Here is a 21,176-nt window from a genome sequence, read left to right on the forward strand (position 1 = left end):
AAATGAAGTAAATGTATCTTTGGCCCATTAAGATTAATTCAATTAAAGTTTTGAAATATGTTACTACTGAAAGGAGTTATATGTGTAACTATGTTTATCAGTACATGCAATACAAAATAGAAACAATTAAGATGTTTAGCAACAGGGCACTCTGTCATTCCATCTGTACTCACCAGGATCTAAGGATCGCGTTAGTATTGTCCTAGGTGCCAGGGTCCTTGGCCTCAGGGAATTTACAGTCTAGTCAGGGAGACATATTTTTATGATAGTTTAAAGAAATATATACTTATAAATTGTGATATTATTTGAAGAATAATTTGAAGAATACATAAAAATATATCACAAATGACATGGTTTACATTGAATACAGACTAAGAGGTTGGGGGTTGGGGTTCATTTCATGGTCAAGAACTAGCCCACCAGACAGAGGTAAAAGAGGGTGATCTTTTTTTTTTTTTATGGTGATATTGGTTAACGAAATCCAAAGTTTCAATTCAACAGTAAGGCATATATATATATTGCATTGTATGTTCACCATCTATAGCTAGATTTCTTTCCGTCACCACGTATTTGACCCCTTTTACCCTATCTCCCTCCTCCTCTTCTGTGCTCTGGTAACCACTAATCAATTGTCCATGTCCATGAGTCTCTGTTTTTCCTGTTCATTTGTTGCTTTTAAGTTTACATCCCACATATAAGTGATATCATGTGATTTTTAACTTTTTCTGTCTGGCTTATTTTGCTTAGCATGATTATCTCGAGGTCCATCCACGTTATCGCAAATGGCAGTATTTCATCTCTTCTTATGGCTGAGTAATATTTCATTATATGTATGTACCACAGCTTCTTTAGCCAATCATTTATCGTAGGACACTTCGGTTGCTTCTATGTCCTGGCCACTGTGAATAATGCTGCTATGAACATCAGTGTGCAAATATCTTTTTGGATATGTTTTCAAGTCTTTGGGGTAAATACCCAGTAAAGAGATTGCTAGATCATATGGTAGATCAATTCTTAGTTTTTTGAGGAACCTCTAGACTGTTTTCCATAGTGGCTGTACCAATTTGCAGTCCCACCAGCAGTGCATGAAGGTTATTTTGTCACCTCGAAAGAGGATTATTTTTGAAGAATCCAAAAGAAGAAAAGTTTGTAAAATAGAATGAAAGATGAATGCTAATACGTGTTATAAAGAATTATATTGAAAAATTATTGAAGAATATATTTAAAATTCTGTAAAAAGTGATATATTTTTGAGTGAAAAATTTATACATTTTATGTTCACAGATTACGTGATTTATGCATATATGTATACAATGATTGGAAGAACATGTGATGAAATGTAAAGTTATGTAAGGATTATGAGATTATGAATCCCACTCTCTCTTTTTGAAATATGTTTTTTAGTGAACTTGCTTTGGTGACAAGTTCATGTACTAAAACTAGAAAAATACAGAAAAGATTGACACAACTCGGGCACAGGAATAACACACAAATTCTTAAAGTGTTTTCTTATTTTAGATGATGGTTTTGGAAAATCATCATTTGACCACCATCATAATAAAAATTGATTTGTGCCACAATCACCAAAGGATCCTGACACTAGCAGGTGGAAGTTTCAGGAATAACAGGATACTAACATAATTTAGAGCAGGTTTCTCCAATCCCCGGGTTATGAATCGATACCGGTCTGTGGCCTGTTAGGAACTGGGCTGCACAGCAGGAGGTGAGCAGCCAAAGAGCTAGCAAAGCTTCATCTGTATTTGCAGCCACTCCCCAGCACTAGCATCAATGTCTCAGCTCTGCCTCACATCATCAAGTGTTAGATTCTTATAGGAGCACAAACCTTACCGTGAACTGCACATGCAAAGGGGCCAGGTTGTGAGTTCCTTATGGCGGCAGACTTTATAGTGGCAAGCAAGTTGATGTACTTCAATTGTACAGCAGCATCTGGTGGCATCTGATTCTGCATTATGGTGAGTTGTATAATTATTTCATTATACATTACAATGTAATAATTATAGAAATAAAGTGTAGAATAAATGTAATGCACTTGAATCATTTCAAAACCATTCTCCTCTTCTTTGGTTTGTGGAAAATTATCTTTTATGAAACCATTCCCTGGTGCCAAAAAGTTTGGGGACCACTGGTTTAGAGTATCTCCTCACAATAAAAATGGTAACTACAGTGATGAGATCTAGCAGATGTCTATTACCTTAGCCAAGTGATCAAAGTTTACATCATGAGTAATGGGAAAAATGAATACCATGAGCCTCTTGATATCATGCACTTAGAAAAACATGATATCATTCAATGATATTCCTGTCACAAAATGAATGCCTAATCTATTTCTAATCATGAGGAAACATTAATAAGCCCAAGTTGAGGGACATTTTACAAATACCTGATCTGTATTCTTTAAAACATCATTGTCATAAACAGAAAGAAGGGCTGAGGAATCATTCTAGATCAAGGGACGTTATAGAAGCATGACAACACATGACACTGGACTTCCTTTTGCTATAAAATAATTCTTGGGAAAATGAAAGAGACCAAAATAAGGTCTTTAGATTAGATTCTACTATTGCATCAAAGTTAATTACTCATTTTGGTAATTGTACCGTACTTAAGTAAAAAAAAAAAAAAAAATCCCTTTTTAAAGGAAACACACACTGAAGCATTTAGGATTAAGAAAATATTTTCTTTAACAATTTTTAATGGATATGTTATTTGCAACTACTTAAATCTGTGAACATCCTTGCTATGTATGACACTGTATACATCATAAGTTCAGCCATACCAGTAACATCCACAGATTCTCTGACAGCTATGATCTAGTCATGGAAACTAGCTTCTGGCAATTTGTCACATCTGGAAAGGATCTAGATTTGCGAGTGGATGATAGGGGGCAGACATGTTCTCGGAGGTACGGTAGCATTGGCAACTGGTTTCTCAGGAGGGCAGAGTTCCTACCATCACTGGTGCTTAGTGGCAAGAGCAATGTTGTCAATGTGGAAGTTATCCATGAGAAATTGCTTCAGTCTGAGTATCACTTTATGGCCCTCACAGAGATTCTATGACAGAGGCTGTCCATGTTTACAATATCTCATTCCCACACTCTAGTAGATGCGATGTCCCAGCCTCTGCCGTGGTTCAGTTGTGGACATGTCATTCTTTACTGACTAATGGTATGAGTGAGGAATTGATGTAGTCTCCTCACAGACCTGGAGCTTCAGAGCACCCAGAATAATTTTATGGGTCTCTTTTTCTTCCCTGTGGCAGCCAAAGATGACATAGCTGCAAGATATAAGGTAAGCACATGGCCCCTGTTAGACTCATGTGAGCAAAAACTTACTTTTTGTTACTTTAAATATAGGCTTTCTTTGCTATGGCAGCTAGCATTGCTTACTATAACAAGAACTCTTTAATAGTCTCTAATAAATACTCTTCTGCTTTAAGTAGCTATAATGAATAACAGCTAACAGTTTCATAATTAACTTCACTGACACATTCTTATTTCACTTATTTTTTTAAATGGACTATTTTTTATTTTAAATAATAATTTCAACAATTCAATAATTATTTTCACAAAATTATTACACTGTTATTATTATTGAGTTAATTATTAAATGTTATCTATGTGCCAGGTACTACAGTAAATGCCTTATGTACATCATGACATTTTAAATTTAGAAAAACTCTATGAAATGATGTTATAGTCTGCAGCTCAAAATGTTTAGCTAACTTGCTTAAGACACCTGAATTATGAATTTAGGTCTATCCGCCTTCTAAATTCATGCCTTTTGTCATTATACAATTAACATCTAGTTTTCTTGCTGAATATAGACTATGTGTAATAACCTTATTTGCCTCACCTGACCACCATCATTACAGTTTTAACAAGAGTTTTATACATCCCAGAAGGAATTTTGAGAGAATCCTATCATTTTGTTAACGAGAGTCTGAAGTTAGCAGCTCAGTGATTCAGCATCAAAGTGACTTTCCTTCTCACCTGCTCTGACTTTGGAAATGTAATTTCTCTGCAGTTATGGTCACACTGTATCCCATTTTCTTCTGTTTTTGATAAATCATTTCCTCAGAAATAAGGTTGGTGTATTTACTCCAATTCATCACTTATTTCCGGTTTCTTTTTTGAATTTGCCAACCCCATATTCTTATCCCATATATCATATCAAGGTCTTTCATTCTGCTCCCCTCACCTCTTCATACAGAGACTTGATACTTCTGTTCCTGAAACCCTGATCTTGTACAATTCAATGAAAGTGTCTGTAAAGTTTGCTGACAAGCATTCCCAGGATCTGAATCACTGACCTGGGTATTTTGGCTTATTTCTGGTCTTGTAGATACCCACTGAGTAGAAACTAGATCATGGAATTAAAAATTTTATGCTAATGATTCTGAGCCCATCACTGTCTTTCCCACTCATCAATTAATCTCTTCATTTAGCACATTTTATAGGTTTATTTTTATGTGCCACATCTTTAACTATACCACAGCAATCATATAAATCTGAAGTTCTCTTTAAAATGTCATTTCATTTTTTTCTAATCTAATCCATTCTGCTAATAATTATTCCTCAGAAAAAAATGGCATTTAAAGTTTTGAATATTATTTTTCATTATTCTAAATTTAAATAATAGTCAGAACTGCTCATTAACCCTTTGATACGAAAGATAATGGCATCAAGTTCTATGGGTGCCTTGAAATTAAAGTACTGATAAGAAGGTTAAAACCTAGTTAATTATTAATTTGAGTCATTAAGGAAACAATATTCGTCAATTAGTCCACCTCGGTTTATATGATTACATGACCAAATCTCTATGGATTAAAATAATAAGGACTGCTTTCAAATGATAATATTATTTGAGAGAAGGCACTTAAAAGTCCACCATATGAGACAGACTTGCCCATGCTCAGTAACATTTCTGCCCTCTAAGCTCTCCCCTGATATCCAATGGAGAATAAAGCTCTGGAAATACATTTTTTGAGTTCTATTTCTCTACAGTGTTGCCATTAGAGTACAGCAATGTGAGTTAGCATATGAGATCTGAAGACACAAGGAGAAAAAGTCACAACTTTTGGTAGTATCTGTAGGTACATGGGTGAGCATCAGCAGGTGGCAGATATGGGATCCTGTCCATGACTCTCAAACATCCGGTACTGAGTTGACCACTCTAATGCTACTATGCTAGCCGTGTGGAATTTTCTAAAAGAGACTTTGTAAGTTTTGCTTTATGCATTTCCAACAGTTTTGTAAATTTCTATCACCCTGTATTAAAATTTTTATTTCAAATATTTACAGAACTCTGGCTGACACATTCATTAGCACATTATTCTGACTGGCCTATTATATATTTGACTGGCAACTTTAAGTATGTTCCCAAAAGAACAAAACTGAAGTTTTGTGAGTGGGACCATTTTGAAAAGAAAGGAGTAGAGGCTTCACATGTGCTACAGAAAACACATATTAGGCAAATAAGAGAGAGAGGGTCAAGAAGAAACATGTAAGCATTTAAAAAAGTGAGAGAAATATTAAAGAATATTTGGATATCAGAACTATAGGTTTGGATCTTCTTTAAAAAAATGATGAAGGTACTTTAAGATCTTTCTGTTAAAGACCATGTACAATATTCAATGGGAGAAGAGTCAAATTAAGGGACTGGCACATATGTAAAATAGCTTCCACCCTGGCATAACGGGCAGCATGTAGAGCGTGCTATATGACTTGGCTTTGTAGAGTGACTCTTCTTTACAGAATAAATAACTGAATTTCATCCATTGAAATTACATTTTGGCAAATACTGAGACATCTTCATTAACCATGTATGTTTAAATACCATTGCACACCAATCTAAGAAATAATCTTAGCTCACTTGAACAGTCTAAAACTTGACCTTCTCTAGAATAACCAACATTATATACCATTTCATTATTAAAACCCAGTTAAAGACTATTGAAAAATGCTGACTTTATAAACTATGCAATTGTGGCTTTAGACATTCATGTTTTTACTAGTCAAAGTACAAGACATCATTGAACACCCAGGATATTTAAAAGCAACTCTTGATATGTTGCCTCATAAGGTAATTGTATATACATATACTCATGTATGGGGGGGGCAGGATGGGCAAGGTGTGGAGAAATTGCCTGGGAAATGGTATGGGGGATATTTCTGGGTGATTGATAGAATGTTCTGTATCTTCACAGGGATATGGTATCCATTTGACAAAAGTTGTTGAATTGTGCACTTAAAATTTGTGAATTTTGCTTTTCAGTACAGATTCATTTACTTAAAAGAAGAAAAAAACCCTTCAAACAAATATTGATTTTTGTTAGTAAGTCTGCTTTTGGTGGTGGTCTTTATTATAAATTCTGAAACTACTTTCTATGTATTCAGGCTTATAAAAATCAATGAATTCACTGAGAACGTTGAGAATCGGATTTTTCACTGTTAAAAGGGGGACTTATGAAGAGGAAACTCAAATTTATATAATATTTATATATAAACACAGTATATATAATATGTATGTATATATTTCAGTATTTTATAGATAATTGATAGATACAATAATAAATACATAAGTTGTATATACAAATATATTTCCTAGTTCTCTCCCCTCAGAGGGCTTAGACACATGAATCCTTCTATTGCTCAAAGTTTTATTTATAAATAGTATTCTCCATTGAGAGAACTCTGGGCTTCCTAAAGAGAAAGCTGATTCTAGGAGTAGGGCAAAAAAAAGTACCAAATGAGCCGGGGACATTTTATTCTTCTAGAATGTAAGGAAGTGCTCAAAAAAATGACAGGAACTGTCAAAATTACAGTTTAAAGACTTGCACAGGCTGAATCTGTGACAATTTGAACATAAAAACAAATAATAATAGTAATGGAATATAACCAAATAAATAAAATATAAATTCACAGTCTATGCTTATATAAATAAATAGTAAATGGTAAATAAAGGAAAACTTTTTCTTACAATAGAATGCCAACTATTAAATATAGCAGAAATAATGAATTTAGAAAGTTACCGATGTGTGTGAAAATTGTGGGTGGAAGTTTGATGAGGAGCTGGACATTTACATGGTATTATCCCATACATTTCTTATCAATTAGAGAGTGCAAAATAGATGCTCTAGTGGAGAAACTGATAGCCACCACCTTAATCTAGTGACCAAAGTTAATGCTACTAAAATTGAGACAAACTGACTTTGTGTGCTTTCTCTATGCACCGAGAAGGACGCAACATTGTTTGGCATTCCTGACCCTCCCAACCTAACCCACTAGGGAAAAAAAAGAACACGAACTAAAGATAATATGAGGAAACAGTAGATAAATCAATTTTGAAAGACATTCTGAAACATAACTAAATTACTGCACTTTATTTTTCAGAAATGCCGACATTTAAGAAAGACAAAAAAAGCTGAAGAACTATGTGAAATTAAAAGAGAAAAAAGAGACAGTACAATAAATGCAATGCATTATCCTCAATTAGATGTCAAACCAGGAAAAAATAATTATAAATTATATTATTGAGACAATTGATAAAATTTGAATATAGACTGAAGATGATTTAGAAAAAAAAATATTAGAGATAAAAAGGAAAAGAGAAAGAGAATATAAACATTTCAAAATATAAACAATTGACAAATCTCAATGGGATGGGAATTCCTTGACTATTCAAATAATTTTTCTGTGAATTTAAAATTATATAAAAATAACAAAGTACATAAAAAGTGTAATTTTAAATACTTGTAAATAATAAAAATAAAATAAAAATTTTATAAGCCTAATATCTTTGCACATTACTGAAACAATAACATGCTGAATGTGCTGATTAATGCTGACAGCCATTACTTTATAATGAAATTTATAACTCAATAATGCTTTATTTAAAATTTTATTATATTATTTGTTCATCAATGTCAGTAATTATTCTGTTAGTAGTATAAGAGACTCATCCATTCATTTTCGATAGATTCATAACATTTATTTAATGCCTACATTTTTCCACTTCAGTTTATACTAAGTGGAACAATTAGAATGATCCTGTTAAAATGTAATGTGAATCTCATCACTCTGTATTCGAAACTCTTCTAAGTGTTTTCATTATACCAGAGAATGAGTCTAAGTTATGATATTGTCCTCATGGCCTTACCCATTCTGGCTTTCTATCTCTCTGTCTCCTACTACTCTTGCTAATTAACTGCATCAGCCAAACCAGACCTCTTTTTTCCCCCTTAAACACAGACAGCAAGTCTAGGCATCTGCTGTTTCTTCTGCTTGGTATGTGCTTTCCTGTCATCTTTCAGGTCTTTGAACAAATAATACCTTGTCAGGGAAGGACTTTTCCTGATGACACTATTTAAATTTTCAAGCTACTGCAGACACTCAATAGCTCTATTCTCTGCTTTGTTTTCTCTGTAGTGTGTGTTATTACTCAAAAGAGTACATGTGGTTCCATTTATTAATTTGTTATTTATTTATTTGTTTGTTATCTATCTCTCTCAACTGGAATAAGAATTTTGGGGGAAGAAGGAATTTTTCTTTATTGCTCCATTTTGTAGTCTCAGTGCTTTTAAGAGTGTCTGGGGGTGGGGAAGTAGGTTATAATAAAATATTGTTGAATGAATGAAAATATACAACAAAGAAAGCAATGCTTAGACACGTAGGGGATAACTATCATCACAAAGTCTTACAGGAGATGAGAGGATGGGAACAAGAGGTGAGAAACTAGTTTCTGTATCAGCATTCTTTTGTTAAATAAAAGGAAAGGCAGGAGATAGGATTCCAATGTAGATATATTTGTCTGTTTGGAGTAGAAAGATAAGGGGGTATTTCTCTGCTACTATTTCTTAGGGAAATATATGACAAGATCATTCAGCTGAAGAGTTATTTGTAAAATAGTGTAAATCATAGACTTGTTATTTTAGAATCAAGAGACATATAGTGAGAAATGGAAGAAAGAAATGGAAGAAATTAAAATCAGGGGAAAAAGTATTTTCAAATGATGAGGTGAAGTCATGTAATGGCAACAGGAAAGAAAGAAAAGTATTTCAGATAGCAGTGAAGCAAATTTATAACTACATTGCAGAGAAATTTTCTGAGACTCAGAAGTTATAGAAGAGAAAGAAATAAAACTTTTCTAGAACAGTATTATATAGAAAGAACTTATTAATTTTGCAGTTGATTTTAGTGGATGATATGTTACGTATACTTTAAAAGTCTTTGGGTAACTTGCACACTTTGAAATATTGAAAACAGAGTAATTAGAAAAAAAAAAAAAAGGAACAGAAGAATGACTTTTACCAGAAAGTCTACATTGAGTTGGTGACTTCAGGTACTGATGTTAGCTCTCATCTTCCTGGAATGTATTACTCAAAGAAAAACAAATGGAGTCGGAAAAAAGAGGAGGAGGAAGGGGGAAACATGAACTTATTGCAAGAAACAAACATTTTACACTGCTATCGAATTCAAAGAGGAATTTATAGTAAAGAAGGGACTTATATTTGAGGTATCAGAAAAGAATAAACAATCTTGACAAGTTGTGGATTTAAAAATAAATCGTTCAAATAAACATTTCTTATTGCCACTTTCATTAATATTTGTATGTTGGGTATCACTCTAAATCTTTAATAAGTGAAGGCATTATTTCTTTGAGCACTACAAGTTTTTGACCATAATGTGGTCCAAGTATTTTGGTTCACGATGTCTTAATACAAGAATAGACCTCAGGGAATTGACAAAAATGCTAATAAAATGTTTATTTGACAGATTCTCAAATATCACATGTTTCAAACAGCCTTTGGTAAAATTTCAAATTATGCGTAAAAATTTTGGATCCAGACTTGTGGAATTGTCTGGAACAATCCATTTCTTCCTAGATGTAGCTGAAAACAGATCAAAATGTATCCTTGGAAGAAAATATAAAAACCAAGGTCAAACAATTGATATAAAAATTTGCTTGAAATCATGAAGAACATTGTCATTTAAAATAAAATTGACAAATTTACCTAAAATATTTTTAAATTTAATTTAAAAAAATCACCTGGCTTCTGTACATTTTTTTTTTTTTGATAGGCAGATACAATTTTACAGAAAATCAGCTTCATACCAAAAATACACTTTTGACTATGTTATCAAGCAAATAAAACATCTTCATTTATTTGTTTTATTCTAGAACTTAATGTGCAGTAAAGATTTAATATTGTATATTATATATAGGACTTTTTAAGGTGAATTTTTCATCAAGTCAACTGTGAATTAAATGAAAATAGTAGCTATTTACTGAATAGCTCCTACATATCAAAATCTTTCTTTATATCTTCTCGTTCTATTACTATACATAAGGCAGACATGCCTATATCACTTAACACTTTACAGGTGAGGAAACTGAGGAATATAAAAGGAAGTAGTTTAAGTAAAGTCATATATAGTTAATGAAAAGGCCAGATATGGAACACAGGCTTGATTTTAATACTACAAGATGGCCTCAATTTGCTGAATAGAAAATCTTTGAATAGTTACTTATATATTACTGTGGGAGTACATTTACACAATGTAATGATTTCATTTTAGTGACAGTTGTTTTTGACAAAATTTACTAAAACGTTTCAGAGGTTTCTTCATTTTGTTCCCATTTAAAACCAATAAAACGATGTCAACGAAACTGTTTTATTGGTTTTAAATGGGAACAACATGGAAAAGATGTTTTTTTCTTGTTTGCTATATTTGAGAAACATGCATTTAATTAGTAGATGTATTAAGTTGTTTCAAATGTAGTTTCTGAAAGGTTGGGCTAGAACATAGTCCTTTTAGGTGTATCATTTAAGGTATGATCTAATAAAACTTGACTCAACTTGGATTTTAGTAGTCTGTGTTTGAAGAAGTATTAATATCATAGGACCTGTATCTAGAATCTAAATTTCTATCCTTAGATAACTGATAATGGGAAATAAATGTGAGAATTCTTCATTTAATATGATCAGAGAATGGTATTTATCTTTGAAAATTAGGTCACATTTTAACACCTGAAAGAAACTCTACCTGGAGACTATTGAGGCAATTAGGTAAAAAATCATTTCACTTCACAAAAATTAAATATACCTTTGGCAATTAAGTCAAAAGTAATTCGATCCCCGAGCTACAGAAATTCAGTTATAAGAGATTAGCTATTCTTGAAGGACTATCTTGAAGGAATCACTAGATCTTATTAAAAGGAACCAGGATCCTAAGAATCCAGAGACATCTTTTTAGAGCTGCATTTTTGAGTGAAATGTTTTCTTTAGTTCTCAATGTAATTGCAATAGGATTCCTCTTTCAAAAGCAATATTTTATCAGAAGTAAATATTTTTGGATAGCTAAACACAAATTCCTCCATTGAGATTTACTATAATCATAATCATGATCTTGTTTTTTAAACTTAGTATACATTATTTGATTGTATTAAGTCTTCAGCTGTCTGCAAGAGAATTTTATTTGAGGTGTCATCTCAATAATTTTGCCAAGAATTTAACGTCAATACAATGTACGTCGCACCAAGCCAGAATGTCAGGTCTTCTGGGAATAGTTAAGGCTGCTGTCAGATTGTCTAAAATCTGTTCAGAGAAAGTTAATTTTTTTCTTCTCCAGAGGGAAAATGAATAGTATTGTACATATTTTTGTCCTCAGGAGGTTAATATTGAAACTTGTCAATTATTTTCTCCATATAAAAAATATTTTCCCTCTAATCCAATGATTGTAGTTAGATATATTATATATAGAACACTTAGAACTTATCATGTTGAGATCAGAATAAAATTTGTATTATTTGTGAGATTTTTTAAATGAAATATTTCAAATAGAAAAGTAGAGAAAATAGGACACACGCACACTGAGAAATTTTACCAAATGTGAACATTTACATATTTTCTTCAGTTATTTTTTAATAAACAAGTCAAATACAGTTCAAACCCTCTTTTCATTTCTACCTGATCACATTTCTGCCCTTTCTCACATTTTTAAAACTTTCTCTCAAATTATTTTAATGTTATTAGACAAGTTATTTAATAAGTAATTTTTTATGTAGCTCTCTAAGAGCTTTTAATTTTTGTTCTTCAGGAAAACAGACATAACTTTTGAAAATTATTAGAAAAGAAATTAACAACTTAAAGCTTGAAAATTGTGCTAGAGACATATAACAAATTAAAAATATTCATTCAAGAAAAATCTGCTAAATCTCAGTAAGAACAGCTAGAATTTGATATATTTGAACCACGATCTGCTCCTTCTTCATACCCCTTTACCCCATCCCCAGATCAGAATGATGGAAGATCCACTTTGGGAAGATGTAGCCAAGAAAGTAGGGCTCACTATTCCCTTAGTTCTCAGTCGATGGTTTTGGCATCTCCCCAGGAGAAGCAGGCTACCAGCATTTCTACCCCCACCCTTCACGCAGCTCTATGTTGCAAAGCTAAATTCCAGGTAAGTTCAGCCCAAATGTCAATGATTCCTTTCCTCCTCTTAGTCCCCATTCATGGGATGCAGAGTCTACATCAGTATTGGCAGGCCAAGAATTTCAGAGCCCCAATTGCTTTAGTCCCTGATCCTTTATAGGGTAGAATTTTAATTTTGAGAGAGGTAAGCTTAAGAGACCAAAGGTTACTACCCCACTCAAGAATCAGGAGTTTTACTTCAAGAGAAACAGATTACTGTCCTGACCTCAGCTTCAGAACAGTGAATCAGAGATTTTGCCCAACAAGAGAGGCAGGCAGCCTATAAAACAAAGCGCTCTGCAGTTTTCCTTTAAGAAACTTAGTTTATTTAGAACAGAGTGTGGGTAAATTCAAGCCTAAATTTGCTGGAGGAAACAATGGAGATTTCAGCAGAAAGCAATCGAGAGAAAACTGGTGGCTCCATGAGCAAAAAATAAATAAAATAAAATAAACGATTGGACAGCTAGTTTACTGTAGAGTTCCATGGAATGACACTGCTAAAAAGAGCTTTTCTGGGATCAGAACAAACCTCCAAAGTTAATCTCAGAAAATGCCCTAGCAAACAGGCTCAAATTTATTAGAATCAGATTGTGGAACAATGGATACTCCAAAGCATTCTTGAAAATAACACCAATTAGCCATAAATTAAAGGAACCTAAGGGCTGAGTGTGATACTAACAGAGGCAGAGAGCTAAACAGAAACATCAGAGTATTGAGACAGTAAAAAGAGCCCTGTAAAACCACTGTAATCTTAGGGCGACCGTACACATGCCCAAGGCTGTGCTCTCTGAGGATTTGTGTAAGAGGGTTCACACTGCCGGTGAGATAGACTTTATTAAAATAGTCTAGCCAAGTTGCTAAATAAACAGATAAGCAAATAGCAGCAAAAAGCCTCTGTGATGAGGATCAATATCCAGAGCTACTATAATATAGCATATAAAATGTAGTAGGATGTTACACTTAACATATCATTGATAGCGTTTCCAGGAATTGCAGTCGTGGAAGTCTGCCTATCAAATCTCCTTCAAAAGAACCTGCTGGAGGGTGTACACCCAGTGCTTCCTGTCTAGGTCCATCCCTGCCTTCACCCAGAGGCCATGCCTGCCCCAGTTCGCTCCTGTCAGTAACTGAAACAGTGGGGGTTACTACCGTGGACATGTCTGAAACTGCTTTTCCATGGGCCACTATCTGAGAGAACCCTTGTTGGTCTGGTTGTGACTTTTTTTAGAAATACCCTACAGTTGAAGCTATTTCTAAATAGTTGTTTTCTCTCTTTCCCTTTTCATAAATACCAGACCTACTTCTTGATCCTATGGCTCTGACTGCCTTCCTTTTTTTTTTTTTTTATCATTCACAGCTTTCCCCCAATAAATTACTGACAAATTTTATCCTGCTTGGTATTTACTTCTGAGAAGATGAAGTAATAAACCAGGTTCTCGTGTTCCTATAACAATGTTTAGAAGTAAGGGTAGGGGGAACCCATAGTCCTCATCAAGATAATTGTTAGATAAAGAATTATTAATAATTTAATAGCTGAATCTGACTCTTAAGTCTCTTAATATGGTTAATAAACATTTTGAAAACATATTGCTTGGTAAATTGAAAGTGTCCTAGTTACCTGAGAAATCAACATGCCTGTTTCCACACAAAAATAGTTATTTTCAAAGACTGATTAGATAGGTGTAACTTAACCTTTAAGGTAAATTACTTTTCAATGAGTCTTGGTGAAGAAAAAAAATTTCCCTTCAAGGTAAAGTACCTTTGAATGCTGCTCAGTGAAGAAAGACTTGAAAATTTCATTATGTCCAAAATGTGTTTTCTAAAAAGCAGATTGCTTTTCTCTTCCTCAAAGATGCATGAGGATCAAATAAAATATTGTGAGGGTGAGATCAGGTGAAGGAGTCGAGAGAGTGCTGTTTGGCAATGATGTCCCTCTGTGCTTTCACTGATACGAACCGAGTATTGTAGACTTCTTGAGGGTGGCAATTCAGAAACCATCATCAATGCCTTAGCATCTCCAGATATCAGGAATCAATACGTGTTCAACTGCCGGACGTGTGCATCCTTGTATCATATGAATATTCTGGCCCATGTGTGCCTAGTAGACCTATAATATACAGTGATAAAGGAGATTTAGATAGGAACACTTTTTAAAAAGAAGAGATATCATCAAAATTTGTTCTATAAATGCAGACAATTAATTTTGTCATTTGGTGAACTTTTTTTTACAACATAGGTATGGGAAATAGGGTAAATTACTTGTTATACAAAGTCACTTCACATTGCTACTCTTTGTTCCTAAGTCATTCCTCAGTGGTAAGTTATTTCTTTGAAAGATATTATGTATTTTCCCTACACATCTAAATTATTACTACTTAGATACTAAGCAGAATTGGCTTTATGTTCTTTTAAAAGGGAATTGTATATAGAATCAATATAATCAAATTGATTGAACAGGGCTACAAAGCAGGATGTAAAATAAAACTGTGAACAATATGCCCTGAAATTGAGAATGCTCTGACAGTTTCTCCAAATATCATAGCAACTAAATTGTGAAAAAAAAAAACTTTAAACAAATATCAAATTGCACAATTGTCATCTAAATTAGATATACTCCAAAAGATTTCACACTACTTTCTAAGTTTGTTCTGTAAGTATAAACTTGTTTTGGATGACAGACATCTAGTTGCTTTGATATATCACAAATTATAAAAGCACAAAAGTTAAATTTTAAAGTACATGGCAATAAATTTTGAAAAACACAAATAAAATATTAAAGAGAACTAGTGAGAATTCAGGATTAATATCTTAATCTCATAGGGGACATTAACTTTAATATCATTAAAATATGTAAAAATGACAGTAACATAAAGGAAAAGCATTTCTGCTTACTCAAATATTATTATAATAGATAAAATTTTAATTACCTGTTTTACCTTGAAGTGTAAATATTTGTGAAAAATGAACTACTCTGTAACAAAATTATAGTTTAAGAAATATTAAAAAGTAAATTACTTACACAAGTAATTTTCTCAGTTTTTAAATATAGCTTAAACATTTTATAGCTAAAAAAATTAGATTTAAATCTCTATGTACAGATAATTTATATGTACATATGTAATTAATATAAACTCAGAAATTATCATATGCAAAGTCATTTATAATAATGACAAGAAAGTAATTTTGAAAAACAGTATCATATCAAAACTTTATTAATAAGGTTAACATAAAAATTTTTTCTGTTTTTCCTCAGGCTTCACATTCTTTTTAAACTTCATTAACTGCTAAATTCTTGAAATTGCAAAGGGCAAAACGAATTTCATAAAAAGCTATTTATCTCTCTCCAGAGTAATGGTAAAAGTCCAAGTAAGTGAGCTAATAAGATTACATATAATTTCTTTCTAAAATCACAGATGTTGGGTTTTTGTTTAATCTTTGTATTTTTATTTATTTTTTCAATTAATGTTGACATACAGTATTATATTAGTTTCAGGAATACTACATAGTGATTCTACATTTATATATCTTACCAAATGATCACCCCAATAAGTTTAGCACCAATCTGACACCATACATACTGATGTTTTAAAGTACTTCTAACCATGTAGTTTCACACTTTATAATTTCTTGTTCATTCATTTAACAAAAGTATTATTACAGAAAGTAAACATCTGACTTCAATTAATAACGAATGATTTGACTTTTGAGAAACAAAACTGTCTTTAATGGATTTTTACATTGAACTAAACTGAAATAAAGAGATCAATGTTATTTTAACTAAATAAAAAAAACTTTGAAATAAATGTATATTAAATCCTGGCTTGTTAATTTCATAAAAAAGTAATATACTGACAAACTTTATAAGCTACATATAAATATGGTGCATTTAACTAGAGTAGTTTCTTTTTAATCACATAAAGGATAACTCATCCACAGTGTTTATTTTATTGAATGACCCTCTCAAATGATAGCATTATGTATATATTACATATATATTATTATATATATGGTTTTATACATATATATGAAGTCTTATTAATAAATAAAATGATCATCTGATGTCTAAATAAAAGACAAATTGAAAGTTTATTAAAATTTTCAAGGTAGTTAAATACAGGAGAATAACATTTCATGTAATATAAGTCTTCTGGAAGGAATGTAGATATTTTTAAATAAATTGACCTATGATTTAAACATAGTAGTAGAAATAAAGTTAATGCTTATATGTAATTTGACTTCTGAGAAAATAATTAATTAAAATTTCATACTCGAGAATACCTTATCAACTATTACTCCTCAAATTATTTGAATAGTAGTTGGTATGTAACAGATATGCAATAAATACTTACTGAATGAATAAGAGAATATATGAACAATCAAAATATTCAGGGTATAACCGTATCTCTTTTTAAGGAGATCTAAGCATATGTCTTTTATGTAAAAATCATATTTAAAAGTTATTATTATGGTTTTCTAAACTACATTACAAATTTCTGCCCCATCTGAGATAGTGGAATGGTGAACTATATAGAAGAAAGTGTAAGAGATTAGGGGGAGAGAAAGAGAGGAAACTTTCAAGCAAAATTCATGCCACAAATTGCTTTCATTAAAAACATTTTACTTATAAAATAGTATGTTTTGTTTCCATTTAGATCATATTTATTATTTTAAAATTATTTCAAATTTGTTTCCATTTAGATCATATTTATTATTTTAAAATTATTTCAAATTATTTCAAAAAATTTGCCTAAGCTGCAATGAATTTGAAAGCCAATTTCGGAAGAAAACTATACGTTTTCACACAATCTTAAAAATTACAGGTATTTGAAAAGTTGGAGATGTTTGGATCAATTTAGCATCAGTTCAATATCAATAATAATTCACACTGTATAAAAATTGTGTTAACATAATGGATCTGAATAACTACATATATTTTATATAATGACTTTTGACAACTTTGAGTGCTTTCCATCACCCTAAATACTACATTCTTGGCTATACTGAATATTAAAAATTTTTGAAGAATGAAGATCTCTTGTTGGGTGAGAAATTAGATTGACTTTAGGAAAATTAATCCAGATTAAGGAAAAATCTCAAGGGTTATGAAAATGAATGTCTTTTACACTTTGTCATACTTACCTGTTTGGCAAAGGTGGCAGCTATACAAATTGCTAGCTGTGGTAATTTCAATGAACGGCTCCTATGGTCTGAATGTTTGTATCTCCCCACTCCTCCCACCTCCGGCTCTCATTTCCATATGTTGAAATCCTAACCCCTCATGGTGATGGTGTTAGGAGATGGCGGTTTTAGGAGGATAGTTCCATTCTCATGAATAGGACTTGTACCCTTATAAAAGAGTCTCCAGAGAGATCCCTAGCCCCTTCTGCCATGTGAGGATACAGGAGAAGTTTGCCGCCTGAGAGAGGGCCCTCGCCCAGCCATACTGACACTTTGATCTCAAACGTCAAGCCTCCAGAACTGTAAGCAATAAAACTCTTTTGTTTATAAACTACTCAATCTGTGATTTTCTGGTACAACAGTCTGAATAGACTAAGACAGTTGCTGTTGTCTGTCTCCCTGTAGCAGTTTTCCATTTTCTCGTTAATGCAAGGGGATGAGTCTTCTCAGCATTGAATGAAACTTTTTATTAAGATCTTGAAGAGCATCTTGGCTGTCTACCACCATGCTACCCTGAACAATCCTGATCCCATCTGATCTCAGAAGCTAAGCAGAGTTAGGCCTGGTTAGTACTTGGATGAGAGACCACCTAGGAAGACCAGGTGCTATAGGCATGAAAAATACAAAAATAAGGGATTGTAAATTGACAAGGTCTTTGCAATCTGTGAGGGTTGCCTTGCCTAAAATAATAATAAATGATAATAATAATTATAATGAATTTTAAAAATCCAAAAAAAGAAGAGTATCTTGGCCATTCTAGTAATTAAATCAACTTTTTCAAGAATCGTGGTCAGTTCAGTTCCTCTTTTATCACATTTGACTCTACTCAGCATCACAATCAAAACTGGTCCTCCTTTTATAAGCAACTAATAACCAATCACAATTATCCTATATAAATCAAAAATTTCTCCAAGAAGTTGGGGCAGCTTTTTGCTTTTCTTTTTCCTTTTTAAAGATCTTAGCCTTATACCTTAAGCACACATCCACCATTCCAAAAGTCCTCTTTATTAATTCTCCAAGCCATCTTAGAAGTCCTGATGCAAAGAATCTTTTATGCCCTATTTTCCCACAATGGAACTTTAATCATCTATAGATTCCAAGGTGAGCTTGCTGATATTCCCTCTAGAGTCTAAGACAGTTTCTATAATATATGTGTTTTTCTAATGTGGTGGTAAAGCATTTAAATTATTTTGCAAACCATTTATAATTCCTTTTTCCTTTACTCATATCTTTTAAGAAGGATGAATTCTGAGGGAAATCATTTCGCTAAGCGACGTGATAGGTGTAGATGAAAACTCAAATTGTAAAAGATGGCTGATTTTTTTTTCACCTTTAGAAAGAAAGAAAGAAAAAGATTAGAGAAGTCTGACAGTAAAAATTAGAGGTAGAGGAAGAATCTAGAAGGATTAGAGTGAGGGTCAAAGAAGATAAAAAAAAATTTGTGGCAACCTTAAAAGTGTATGAGGAAGTTTTATAAATAAAAGGCTAATGGGCATGTTTGAGACATGTTGTGGCTTGACATGTAACATGCTCCCTTCTGTTTTTTCACCATAAAAACCTTAGAAAAATATACATTTTTCATCAGTAATATGGGTGTTGAATTTATATTTCTTCCTTTGTGGAATTGCTCCCAGAGTAAATCTAATTACATTGTCATCCCTAAAAACAAACTACAGGTTCTACAATACGTACCTAATACGAATAAAATTTACTTTTCTCTACAGCAGACTCATCAACTACTTAGTGGTACTAAACTCATTTCCATAGAGTAAATGGCTCTAGTTCCATCTGCAAATTACCTTATTCTATGGTTTCTATTGATGATTTGTTTTCTAACACCATCCCCTCTATCTATGTATTACAAAATCTAGGCCCTCTGATTTCCTCTAACCTTTCAGAATTCAAAACCACTACATTCACTTCTTATCCTTTATATGATACTATAATGCAGCCTTTAGAGTGCTACCAGTGTCCATTGAATAACACATTCGTTTATTCATTCTTTCAGTAAATTTTCTTCAATCCTGGCATTTTCTAGTGGTTGACATTAAAAGCTAAATGAAATAGACACAGTTCCTGTCCTATTGGAGTTTATATTCTAGTGACAGCCAATAAACAAACCAAATACATAAGTATGAAAGCTAAATATACTACCAAAAAAAAAAGATTGATATGAGATATCATGACAAAAAAATTAAATTTTAATTTGGATGGTCAGGAAAGACCTTCATGATATGATACTTTCTTAAGGCCTTTATCAATCTTTTAAAAAATTGTCATGTTAACAATCACAATTTGAAATTACACATTTATTTGCTTATGCGTTTATTCTTAAAAATTTGGCAAAGTGCAAAAATTGCAAGAATTTTATAAATTACAATACATGCTTTGCAAGCTTAGTTGGTTACTTTCTAAATAATCATACCATAAACCTTGATTGAAGAATTTGCTTCTATTTCTTTCGCATTCTCTAAGAAACATTTAGGGTTTTCTTTGCTGTACTTTTTGAATGAATTCATATCACTTTTTCCTATTAATCTTGAAATGCTTTAAAGTTCCATTTTTGTTGGAGGGGTGGAGTCTTATTTTGCTTGAGGCTTATTTAGTCATTTTTATTAGCAGCAGATGTTGTATTATCTGTGATTAGATTTCACCTGCACCAATTCATTTCTCTCATCAGCCACAGTTCAGAGCAGGTAAAAAAACAAAAAAACAAAACAAAAAAACAAACAAAAAAAACCACCTTAAAACCAGTGTAAGAGACAACTTAGGGCATATAGGGCAAAATAAATCCAGCATCTAACTAATAACCAGCAGCAAATACAACGCCTGTTTAAAAAAATGTCAATGCATTAAGTGGAAGTTATAAGAAAATATGCAATGGTATATTTTGCATAAAACTAACAGGTTAGAAACTTAACAAAAAGTAAAGCAAACACAGGGCTTCTTACACAGAGTAATTAACACTTTGCAAAGAGACAATATGACATTAAGAATTCCAGACTTAGAGTCTCCCCTACTCCATTCTAAGTTTAATTTTTTTAAAATTCCTTTAGAAACAATGCCGTACCAGATGACTGGATGTACGTGTCAACCCAGAGAAGCCCATTTAAACAATAATGTTACTTTTGAGATAATATTGTACAAGAGTATCATATATCTAGACAATCATATGCACATAATGCTTATGGAAAAGATACTTCTTTCAGATAAGTTCATTAAAAATTAAAATAAAAACATGTGAGCAATCAATGGACTATGACAGATTTAAATGGCAAAACAAACAAACAAACAAACATAAAAACTGAAACAGAACAAAAGAATCCCAATCAAATAAACAAATAAAAATAGAAGTATATCTAAGAACATGAGGTAATAACCATCTGACATAAATGATAACAAAGATGTTACTTTCAGAGTCGCTCCTAAGGGGAGCTTTTCCTCCCTTGTCTGTCATTCTACCTAAAATAAACAGACCCCTCTAAATGCCATTCATTAGGAACACA

General features: G+C 32.4%; 2 pseudogenes; one reads left to right on the forward strand and one right to left on the reverse strand.

Moving 5' to 3' along the window:
* The window catches only part of LOC120583785 (UPF0711 protein C18orf21 homolog), a 159,656-nt pseudogene that overhangs the window by 66,118 nt on the left and 72,362 nt on the right, over positions 1–21,176 (reverse strand).
* Positions 18,166–18,284, forward strand: LOC120583947 (uncharacterized; annotated as a pseudogene).

This window comes from Pteropus medius, unplaced genomic scaffold, assembly GCF_902729225.1.
Source record: "Pteropus medius unplaced genomic scaffold, Ma_sr-lr_union100, whole genome shotgun sequence".
Classification (NCBI taxonomy): domain Eukaryota; kingdom Metazoa; phylum Chordata; class Mammalia; order Chiroptera; family Pteropodidae; genus Pteropus; species Pteropus medius.